This window comes from Pezoporus flaviventris, unplaced genomic scaffold (assembly GCF_033815535.1).
Source record: "Pezoporus flaviventris isolate CSIRO_AGI_PZ_B2104156 unplaced genomic scaffold, CSIRO_AGI_Pfla_v1 ptg000007l, whole genome shotgun sequence".
Classification (NCBI taxonomy): Eukaryota; Metazoa; Chordata; class Aves; order Psittaciformes; family Psittacidae; genus Pezoporus; species Pezoporus flaviventris.
In genome coordinates, this window is record NW_026892555.1 from 76,616,261 (window position 1) to 76,628,962 (window position 12,702).

The following is a 12,702-nucleotide window of genomic DNA, read 5'->3' on the forward strand; positions in this document are numbered from 1 at the left end:
AAACATCGCAGGGCTATGCAAAAATATGTCTGGAAAATATTCTGTGTTTTCAGTAATGGGTGATTTGAAATTATTTTATTGTGCAGAAAATTTGGAGCACATTTTTTTTCTTTACATTTTATAGCTGATTCATTGCAAGGGTGGAGCAATAGTCGTACTGATAAAATATTGGTCTAATAAGCTTTAAGGAAATTATACTTTGTCTTGCAGATTGCTTGAATACTTTGATTTACTACCTTTTCCCTGTGATTAGTGATTTTTTTTTTAAGTAAACTTTTCTGACACGTTAATGTAATGTAAAATAAATATTTGTGGACCATATTAGAGTATCCTTACACTTATCAAATGCATCTTGATCAGTTTCATTGATTTCAGTGAATCTAAAGATGTCATTATATAGCTTTCCCTATTTTTTTTTTTTCTGAAGCACACCACTTGAGCTTGATGCTGCAGTAATTTAACACTTTTCTTCCCATTGTGTTAAAAGATTCTAAATTAATCTCAACTTCTGTGGAAGCTTCTATGTACATCTGAGTTTAATGATATTTTACACACACCTTTACCATAGAATCATAGAATCGTGGAATAGCTAGGGTTGGAAAGGAACTTATGATCATGTAGTTCCACCCCCGCCACTGCCATGGGTTGTGATTCCTTTGTGAACAAGGCAATATTCAGAGGATTCAAATGTCCAGTTTGGCTATGCTCTTCAGGAAAGTGGGTATTAGCTTCTCTTCCCTGCACCTACTACTCTCTTCAGGGCTGTACAAGAAACATATTGGACAGTTCAAGAATATTATTGTTGTCATTGAGGATTGTCTTTTACTTACTTCTCATTAACTGTGGACATCAATTCTTCTGACACATTTCTTGTAAGAGCAGAGGGAAAAAAGCCAGAATTAAAAAACAATATAATTTGGATTAGTTTATTAAAGGGATATTAGTGTTGTTTATTTCATCCAATTCCTTTGCTGCAAGGAACACTTAAGATACAGGTAGATACACAATGGTTAACTAAGTTAAGCATTTTTTGTTTATTTTTTCTTCCTTTTGTCAGTTCAGCTATTAAAGAAAAAAATATAAAACTTAAAGACAATCAAGCAGATTTGAAACTATCATTATTGTTTCTTCACAACCTATTTATTTGATCACTACAATCTACTTTGTATCTTCTCTTGCTAAAAAAATAATCATACCCCTCATATTTAAATAACATGAGCGCTTGCTTTTTTCTTGCACTACTTACAAGGTTATTTACTGAACGTCTGCTTCCTAAACACATCCAATGTTAAGGTGAGTTACAGTACTATTAGGATGAAGAGGTTATCTGCAAATAAGTAAGAGTCAAACTTGGTGTTTGATTTTTTTTTCAGTGGATGGATATGCTTTTTATATAAACAGAAATTGTTTCTCTGGCACAATTTGACTTGTCTATATATGTTGTAGGAGATGAATGGACTAGTTGATTGCATTCTGTGCTTTCTTCTCAAGCTTCCATATTTTTCATAGACTCATCGATTCTTATAATGGTTTGGATTGGAAGTGACTTTAAAGATCATCTAACTCCAATCCTCCTGCCATGGGCAGGGCCACCTTCTGCTAGACCAGGTTGCTCAAAGCCCAAGTCAACCTGGCCATGAGCACTGCCAGGGATGGCACAGCCACAGCTTCTCTGGGCACCCTGTTCCAGTGCCTCACTACCCTCAACAATAAAGAACTTCTTCCTAATATCTAATATAAATTTACCCTATTTCAGCTTACAGCCATTTCCCCTTGTCCGGTCACTACATGCGCTTGTAAAAAGTCTGTCTCCAGCTTTCATCTAGGTCTCCTGAAGGTACTGGAAGGCTGCTAAAATGTCCTTCTGGAGCCTTCTTTTCTCCAGCCTGAACAGGCCCAACTTTCTCAGCCTGTGTTGATAAGAGAGGTACTCCAAGCCTCTGATCATCTTCGTGGCTCTTGTCTGGGTTTGTCCCAACAGTTCTATGCCCTTTTTATTTGGAGGCCCCAGAGCTGAATGCAGTACTCACAAGAGCCGAGTAAAGAGGCAGAATCCCCTCCCTTAGTCTGCTGGTCATGCTGCTTTTGATGCATCTCAATATGCAGGTGGCTTTCTGGGCTGCAAGGGCTTGCTGCTAGGTCATGTTGAGCTTCTCATAGACCAACACTCCCCAAGTCCTTCTCCTCAGGGCTGCTCTCAATGCAGTCTCCTCCCAGCCTATATTTGTGTTTGGGATTGCCCCAACCCAGGTGCAGGACCTCTCACGTGGTCTTGCTAAATTCATGAGGTTTTCATGGGCCCACCTGTCAAGCCTGTCAAGGAGGTTATCTCTTCCCTCCAGTAGAGGGAATATTTTCCTCTAAATATTTTTCTCTAAATATTTGAAAATCTCAAAGCAAAATCAGATTTACATTGCAGCTACATAATTCAAGTGTTTGTGATATCTGTTTCTGCCTCTTGATATTACAACCAAAAGGGAGAACAGACCTTGTAGTGCAAGACATGAATATCTGAACAGTGGTTGCAGAAGGAACATTTTTCTTTTCTGAGCATCATCCTAGACATCATGTTGCATACATGTTGGTAAGGGATGCAGTTTGCTATAGGGTTGTACCATCAGCAGTTTGTAACCTTTTAGTCACAGAGGTGGGAAAGGACTCTAGTTACATTTCTCTCCAGAGTTTTCCCTAGTATCTGGAGTATTTGCTCTTTTCTATAAATACAAAGAAAATTATTATGATTTTAAAATTTTTTTTCCAGTCTAAATTTAAGTAAAAGGCAGAATACAACTGCAGCAGTGGTTTGTTTTTTTTTTTTTCTTATGTGCAGTGCACTTGAAAATTTTTTACACACTTACGTAAGAATAGGGTGGAAAAATCAGCAATAGAGGTGATAAATGACATCTTCCTCTGTTTGCAAATCTATAGAAGACTTCCTCCTTTTCATCAATCTAGTAGTGCAGACCGCAGTAAGGCTAAAATGAGGTTAGTTCTGAGATAGATTGAATCTGTCAGTGTGCACTAAACTTTGGCAGGATTCCATAACAGCCTGAAAGTTGGTCAGCTGAGATGAAGAAGCACTTTCATCGCTACAAACTAGACATGTCAGCATGCTGACGCCTAGCACCCAGAAAAAAACTGAGCTTTCAAGAGATACCACACCTGTTTCTAATAATGAATGACAAGTTACTTCCTAACTATTCTCTTAAATTAAGCTATGTTTATCTTCTAACTGACCCCATGATAACTTTGAAGCTTGGATTAAAAGATTTTTTGAAAAGTAATTTCCATTCACAGGGCAGATCTTGGTAGACAATAATTACAACCCTGCCAACTAGTGAAACTTGTGCTCAAATTTCATCACCAGTTTGCAATAGCCATACAACCAGTGTTTCTGGTTGCCTGTTTAATTTCACAATGTGAAGCAGGATAAAAGCACACAAAGCACTTACACTGGAATGATCTCTACTGTAAAGTGGGCAGTTTGTTTTGTTAAAAAGAGAATAGAATTGGATTTGTTGTTTGCAAATTTGAACTAAATGCCCTTGTGTCATGTCACCTTACATTCTAACTTTGAATTGGAAGCGTATATCCTAGCAAAATGCAATATTGTTTCTGTTTTGGTATTCAAGGAGAAATCTTTTCTTCCTAGCTAAATATCTATCTTTTATTTAAAATGGTTAAAAGTAGTCTGATTTGACTATAGAGAGGCAGAATCATATTTTCTGCTGATCAGCAGGTATTCTAATTCATCAGCACTTTTAAGTGTTTTTATTGAGCTTTGTTCAAGTCTGGTTTTGTAGGCACACCATTTTGTAGTGTTAAAAAAGCCTGGCATATAAAACATACGTACAGGAAATTGCCATTAACAACAGGTAATAAGGTCCAATTTGGGAAATTCATACAAACCACTATAAAGTCACGAAAGAAGGAAAACAGAAATGCAAGATTTTAGTAGGTTACTGAACTAAGTCACACAGATTGCTTCCTTTTTCTTCTTCTCTGCTTTCTTTTCAAAGAAATTTAGAAGAATTTTTAAAGACTTTTCCAGCTCTGGGAGCTGGAAATATTTTTTTTCATTTTTTTTCATTCTGTTTGTGTTGCATCTGTCAGAAGTAGTCCAGGGCTAGAACTTACAGGTGTTACTGAAACAAATAATAATAATAGACATAAATATTTATTTGAATATCATAATTATTTAAAAATCACAGTTAACGGTGGCTCAGATCTCTCCCTCTCTTTTTATCATAAAATTATTTTTAGTATGCCACCTCAAGTCCTGCCTCCTTCTAGTTATGTAATAAAACAAAGTGGGTTTATTTTTAAAAAAGTAGTTTTTCTTAAGCAAATTTCAGCCTTTTTCAAGGGCATCAGGGAGAAATGCTTTTGGTAATGTATCTGAATTGGCAGAGTGCAACAAAATGCAAACCAGGTGTAGCGGGCTGCATCACCATTCTCTTCCATGGAGTTGCTGCTTTCCACATCTGATCTTAGTTTGATTCTTTTAGTTTGCAAAACTATGCTGTGAATTCACAGTTGGGTATTTCATGAGAATCTCAGCATTTGCTTTTCCCTTCCAAAACTAGAAATACAAAAAAGAGAAAAAAAAAGAGAAAAAATCTAAGATTATAACAAATACTCCAGCAAGATGTAATTCTACAAACAGGCTAAGGATTAGGCAAAACTGAGGCTTTTCATATGATAATAGAAATTCATATCCTTTATCCTTATTGTCTTTTTCTGTTTTAATAAGAAACATATGTAAAAGGGCATAAATACAACATAAAAAGAAATTTTCAAGATAGCCTTCAAAATATCTCCAAAACTTTGTTTAACAAACAGCAGTGTCATACTCCTCACCGTTCAGGTCAATTGGCTGTAGTGCACTAAATGCTGATGCTGATGTCAGGAGAACTCAGTTAACTTTTGTTTCAGTTTGTTCCTTGCAGATGCTGTTAGAAGGAGTTGTTGGAGTCAACACATCTTCACAGCTATGTCAAATAAAAAGTTTTCCATGACACAAATTAAAAACACCCTTGAATTTAAATTCCTACAGATCTGCTCAGAAAAGATTCGGGCACATTACATTCAAACTTTTAGGTCTCCGCTGTTGCTTAATTGTTTGGATTCCCATCATCCCACACCCCATCCTCTGATACCAGTGTGAATTTTACCTTTGACTTTCATTTCATGGGGAACTAGAACAATAGACAGAATATATGTAGTACCATTTCAAGTAAATCTGCGGGACTGAGGGAGTATTAACAACTGTTTAACCTCTCCACCACTGTAATTGTGCTAGAATCTCCTCTGTTTTCCAGGTTCGACATGAAACTTAATGCTGCCATTGGCAGGACTTCGAGTTATGTCTTTAAGAGACATTTCTGTGCCTATATGTTCACTTTATCAAGTGTAGTGACACACAAAGTTCTAGTAAGAGATAATCCCCTGGAAAGTCTCTCTTTGCCGAATCTGTGAAACCTTTGTGGGTAATCTGATGCCTGACTCTTGCTGAGGCTTAGGATAAGTCACCAATCTTTGCTTCAGTGCACTCTAAGTATGGTATTTCTCATCACACTTGTGTATGTGGGGAAAGTTTACGTTTCCCTTTCAGTTGCCCTGAAATTGCTGCCCACAATTTCAGTTCTAAAGGTTAGTTATTTTAGGGAAATAAGAGCTCAAAAATAGCTCTGAAATGTTGCATTTGCAAGTAGCTGAAAAAGTGAACTGAACTCTGTGTTTGCTTGTGCCTGGGGTCCATTGTAGGTTGGCAACATTGAGAAAATTCGCAGACTCTTGTTTCAGTCCAACTGGCAGGGCTATGTTCCTGTAAGGAATAGAGGAAGACAGTCACTTTTAATGGTGTGAAGCGGGGAAGTACACAGATCTAGAGCTTGAGGATTCCCCATGTCTGATAGTATACATGAATTTTCCATGGGCCAGACTTTCCAGATCTTGAATATCTCTCCATGTTGTGCTGCACTTCCAGTTGCTGAGTCTCAGATATTTCAATTCCTTTTGATTTGAAGAAGTGATTAAACAACTTTCCTATGGTGGCTTGGCTTTGGAAGCGTCTCCTTTAAATGAAAAATCACTTCATGATGCATGTGTTCCAGCAGTAGGACCTTATAATGTCATTATGCAAACTGCAGAACTAGTACCACAGCCTTCCTGAGCAAGCTCTTTATCATGTTTATTGTCTTCTCTCCAGAAAATCTTGACTCAGTTTTAGACCTGAGGTGGCTAACTTTTTTTTTTTGCTTTTAGCCTAAATCTAAAGCTTTTGGTTACAGATTTTTTTTTCTGTTACCTTCTAGATAGAAAGTTCCAGGATGAGGCAATCTTTTTCTCTTTAGTGTCTTGGCAGACAGTCAAAATTAATAGTTTTACCAGTAGGGAGTAAAACTTCTGTAGGAGGGCTACCACTTCCACTTGGATGGAATTGTTTTGTAGGTTGTAGGTTGTCTTTGATTACTCTGCTGTGATTTCCCAGACAGTGTCAAAGTATCAAACTTCAGCTTCAAACTGAACTCCTAAAGCTGTTCTGATGATTGAAATAGAAATATGATATGCCGTTTAAAATATGCCATGCGTATTATCCCACTAAAGTGGGACTGTAAATAAAAAGACATAAACAAAACCTTTGCTTCAAATGCTGAAAGGTAGACTGATGGAGTACTAGAAAGCATTTTGGCTGACAGGGCTAGATGACCAAATAATATTTTCCATTTCTGACTTGTGGAAACATAAATATCTTCGTATATGAGAGTAACCTAACACCATTATCCTGAGTATAAACTATGAACTGCATAGCAGAGTTGAGCTTTTGCATCTGGCTGGGAGGTTTATAACACTACTTTGTTATAAGTTATATATACTTTTGTGCTTTTAAATCATATTTCACCCTAATATTTGCACACAGCTTGTTTTCAAAAAGCCTTTCGAAAGAAAGAAAGAAAGAAAGAAAGAAAGAAAGAAAGAAAGAAAGAAAGAAAGAAAGAAAGAAAGAAAGAAAGAAAGAAAGAAAGAAAGAAAAGAAAGAAAGAAAGAAAGATAGAAAAAGCTCTGGGCTTCAAGTAATTGAACTGTGCATTCAAAAGAATTGGCTATATCATTGACTGGTTTAAATCAGGGTAATTCCATAGTTTTGTAGCAGCTGGGCATCTGGCCCAGAGATTTGTCTAATCTGGGACCCAAACCCTGATAAATAAGGAATTCCCATCAAAGCTTTTGAGCTTTTGAAGCATTTTTTTTTTTTTTTTAATTAGGAGGCATCTACAAAAATAGGCAGGAGAAAGCTGAATCTACCTCTCTTCCTAAATATAATCTATTTTCCTCTATTGCAGCTATATTTAAAGACCTTCTAGATTTATTTCTTATATAATACCTAGCACATACCTTTATTTGCAAAGCAAAATAGTGGACTGTGTGTATTCTTCCACTGGGCCTCTGAGAAAAGGGCACAAGGATAACTATGTTTTAAAGAGCTTATATCGCCATAAATTCAGCCCCAGAATTTGGTTCATCCTTTTCTTGTTCTGTTAGCCCTCAGTTTCAGATTCTTATTTTTTATCCAGTTCTTCCTTCTTCCTGTAGTAATGGTCCCTCTGAACCACTGAAATAGCAGATTTCTTACAGAATCAATTTCTTCTGGACTTTTGATCTGACTGTCTGAATAGCCTTGAAATGACAATGCGATTTATCATGGCATTGAAGTGGCAACTATTGAATTTATGTAACAGTGAAGTGAGAGTTTTTGTATGTTGTAGTACACAAATGCGCAACCAGCTAAACTGCTTCATTTTTGTGTATGTGTGTGTGTACATGTAGCAAAACACTCAAAGATTAAAGCAAAAAGCTTCAGACAATATTTTATTCTAATCTTTCTACAGGTGCTGAATTCCCACAATGGGGGGATATTAAAAGTGCTTGAAATTAAAATGACCTAATTGAAAGAGAGCAGCAACTGATTCACTACAGTCTTGAAATGACCCAAGGAAATGGGATGTCTTGGAAGCTACAAATACACATTTTTTAATTGCTTTCAATCATTTATCTATGTTACCTTTCTGCACACAGAATGCTAAAAATATTTAATATTGCTATTTATGTATTTATATATATATATGGTAAAATATAAATTTGGCTGTTTCACACAATCATAAAAATTCATATTTTTCTGAACAAAGCAATTTTATATCAAGTCTAAATATTGCATTCAATGAATCTAGGATAATTCTCACTATATTTTTCTTTTAGGTTAGACTTACATTTTACAGATGTGAGTTTTATGACACTGAATGAAGAACTGGGGCAGCTGCAGAGTGGACACACATCTGTGTTGCCACCCCTATTACAGCTGGAGGTCATAGTATTTGGAATCTGCCCAAACTCATCTTTTAAACTCTGACCCTGTAAGATTTTAAACACATGCTTGTTTTGATGTATGAGAGCACTAGAAAAATCAAAGGCTTTATTCTGTAAGCAAAAGGATTACAGTATGTGAAGGTAAACATGTGTGTAAATCTTCTCAGCAATGTGAACGGATATCTTTGTCTCATTTCGTGGAGCAGGTGAGAGAAGGAAGACTGGTATGTTAGTGTTCCAGTCACAGTTCTAAACAAGAAATGGCAATATATCTCTGGGCACCGCAAAATGCTTAGGTAATACATCTGGAAGTGGGACACGTTGCTTAGATGGAAATGGAAGGAAGGAGTTAATCGTCCATAGACAAGTGAAAGAATTGGTAAATGTATTTTAAGTGCATGAGAAGTTCTGGGCAGCTGATTGAATAATTTTTGAGATATTTGTTATAGTAGGTTTCAGCCTCTGAGACACATTTTATCTTGGAGCAAAGTCAGAGAGGGATGTCTTGAAAGAAAATTGAGCTACAGTGATTAAATGAATCATTCAGCTAACATAAAAACAGGTACCGGTAGATTTAGACTTGTTCCAACAGTTCCATGTCCTTTTTATGTTGAGGACACCAGAACTGCACACAATACTCCAGGTGAGGTCTCACGAGAGCAGAGTAGAGGGGCAGGACCACCTCTTTTGACCTGCTGGTCACGCTTCTTTTGATGCAGCCCAGGATACGGTTGGCTTTCTGGGCTGCAAGCGCACACTGCCTGCTCATGCTCATTTCCTCATCAACCAACACCCCCAAGTCCTTCTCCGCCCAACCTGTAGCTGTGCCGGGGATTGCTCTGACCCAGGTGTAGGACCTTGCACTTGACCTGGTTAAACTTCATGAGGTTGGCATCATCCCACCTCACAAGTTTGTCAAGGTCCCTCTGGATGGCATTCCTATCCTCCAGCCTATCAAGCGAACCACACAGCTTGGTGTCATCGGCAAACTTGCTGAGGGCGCACTCAATCCCATTGTCCATGTCACCGACAAACACCGATCCCTGAGGGATGCCACTCGTTACTGGTCTCCAGCTGCACATTGAGCCATTGACCACAACTCTTCGTGTGCGGCCATCCAGCCAGTTCTTTATCCACCAAGTGGTCCATTCATCAAATTGATGTCTCTCCAATTTAGAGACAAGGATGTTGTGTGGGACAGTGTCGAATGCTTTGCACAAGTCCTGACAGCAACTTCTCTACCTGTGTCCATCAATTCCGTAGCCTCATCATAGAAGGCCACCTCATTGGTCAGGCAGGATTTCCCCTTAGTGAAGTCATGCTGGCTGTCACCAAACACCCCTGAAAAGGAACTCATAAAGAAGTGACGGATCCTAGTTGTAATCTCTCACTAAAAAGGCAATTTGAAAAGTGCTTATTTGGACTTGGCCTGGCCTACTAAAATGATTAGAGGTGTTGGAAATATAATTACCCATCGTTATTTTATATGTTATGATGGTTGGTTGACTGAACAAGAAAGTGAAATTCCACTTATATGAGTGCAAATCCTCTTTGATAATAATTCTGCAAGCTCTTATATGAAAAACATTAAGGAATGAAAACTTTTTTTTTTTAATGAAGTCGTGTTTTCTTCAATATCAACATTGCTTGTAGCACAAAACTTTTGCTGAGGAAGTTTGGAGTGAAATATCTGGTTGAAGCTTACCTTTGTCTTCATAGATCTTTTTCTTATATGCTCACTATCGCTACAGAAAGCTCCTAGCAGCTCCTTTTTGTGATTTGTTGTCTCTGGTTAAATTCCAGGAAGCTGTTTGCCCTCTAACAACCTTCTCTTGCTCAATAGAGTAAGTTTCTCATTCTTTTCTGCTTCCTATGAGGGGATAGATAGAAGAATGGCTCTTTTTATGTGCTCTTTCATCTTTCCCTGTGACTCAATCTCATTAGCTCCTACACTGTTAGCATTACAGGTTTGTATGCGCTTTATTGTTAAATCTGTGCAATAAAAAGTCTCTTTAATTATTATCTTTTATTTAGAATTCTTTTCCAATATTAGGAAAGATAGTGTTCTAATTAGCTCTTCACTAGATTTGAAAGCTTGCTGTCCAAAGGAGAGTTGATAGAATCTGGCTCACTTTTTCAACTAAAATTACTGGTTTACGTGGTTTTCAATAGAGTAGTTACACAGTTTACAAAACTTGTACCATAGAAGACAGGTTGTCAAACATGGTTCCAGCAGAACATCTGTAGAAATGAATAGTAGGTATGGAGGTCATCCTTTTGTGAGTGGAATAAGAGATAGCCTCTGCAAATTTTTGCAGCTATGTTTGACCATTGAACTCATCACCCTACATTGCAGTCATCATTAAGAACACAGAAATCTTAAGAAAACCATTAAAAAACAATGTTGGAGTACATTAGTGCTCAAGAATCTTTCTTTCTTGATGGCTAGTATGTAAACAAACCTTAAATGCTAAGTTAACACAGAAGCACATTTGGCAGATTTCAGTCTTGAAGGATTTTGCACTAAAAAGAACTATATTTTTGGGTTTGTTTTTTTTTTAAGCATGACGTATTTGTAAATACCAGTTTGTATAATTTAACTCAATTTTAAGAGCTCTAAGCACATTGGTATGACTTTCAACTTAGCTAGTTTTTTGTTTGTTTGTTTTTTCCAAGTGTGTTTACAGAAAAAAATCCCAAACAAAACCCAATAACCCAACCCCTGGTCTTAATTTTGAGGAATTTGCTTTTTGGCAACCAAGTCAAAGTGAAACATATAAAATGATGCTTTTTTTTTTTTGTGACACTCCTCTGAAAGACAGTGTTCTAGGTTGTTCCATTTGAGAACACTGTTGGAGTTTATTCTTCGTGGGTTTGCACCACGAAAACATCATTGCTTGGAGAGAACAGCAGCAATATGACCACTGACTTTATCTGAAGTTTCCTTTCATTTCTGAGTGGTGCACTGTGCTATGTGTCAAGCAATAAGGCCTCCTACTATTCCCAAGATGATATAAATACATAGAAACCTCAAGCGACTAAGTTTCACTGTAGCTTTTCTTCTGCTGTGTCATTGATGTGAGACATTCTTGACCCACAGAAGATCCCTCCCACAGCCATCTCTCTATCTGTGTAAGGCCTCTAAGGTACTCACCCATTACATGACCAGATGACCAAACAGGATCTTCAGAACAATCTATAATGTCAGTAGCCAAATCCTGAGAGACAGGCTAACTGACAGACTCCTGACAGAAAGCTGTGGCTGGATTTGTTTTCTTGATGCTGCACTGAAAATGATACAGAGGCAGCAGTTTGAATAGAAATCAAGCATGTACCTTTTTTTCTCATACAATCACTGTTATAAAAAAGTAACACACACAACTCAGTGGTGGAATTCCAAAAAGTGCTATAAATTGTTTTCCAAAAATATGTTTTCAATGCATTCATAATCTCAAAACCTCACAATAAGAAGTGAGAGGAACCATTAATCTAAATAATTATCTCTGCTATGAATAGGTGCTTCCCAAACCATCTGCTCTGCACTATGAGGATTGAGCAATACTATCTAAATAAAAATCTATGACTAATTTGCTTTTTTAACAGACAACTCTGAAGACTACGAGGAATAGGAGTACTCAGAAGTAAACAGACTAGGACATGTCTAATGTTTTTGCTGCATAAAGTATAACACTTCTAATGTTTTTGTCCAAACTTCTGGCTCTGTGAGAGGCTCAGTATTCTGCAATCATTTATTGCCAAACAGATGTTATTGCCTTTTATTTTTCTGCCAACTTGACGGGATTACAATGGCAGGTTTGTATGGGCACACACAAGTTCTGGCTTTAGATTCCTCTTAGTGCCTGTCAGATATAATCAGCTGCTTTGCTACATATGAACCAAAAAAATAGGCATTTGTGGTAAGTCCAGAACATCCGGAGTGGTCTGCTTGGTCTGCTTGCTTTTGTACCCAAGAATATTTTAGAAGTCTGCAGCGAGCTTATTAGGACAACATGAAAGTGGGACAGGTTCTGTTTTGGACATAGCATCAAAAAACCCAGGAGATTTTAACAAAGATGTTCATTTCTTTGATACATTCTGAACAAGTTCTTCTATTCTGTAAGGGAAATAAGTGCTTAAAGCAAAGATTCTACAAGGCAGTGATTTTCAGGCTTATCTCTTGCTTGATCTTTTCACAGAAATGGTCATTAGTAGATCATGCAAGAGTTATCAGGTAGACTTTTTGTGAAATAGTAAATGATGACTCCAGATTAGTTTTTCTTTTCCAGGCATTTGGGTTTTGACTCCTGTTTGCTCTGACTTGTGACAGTTAAATCA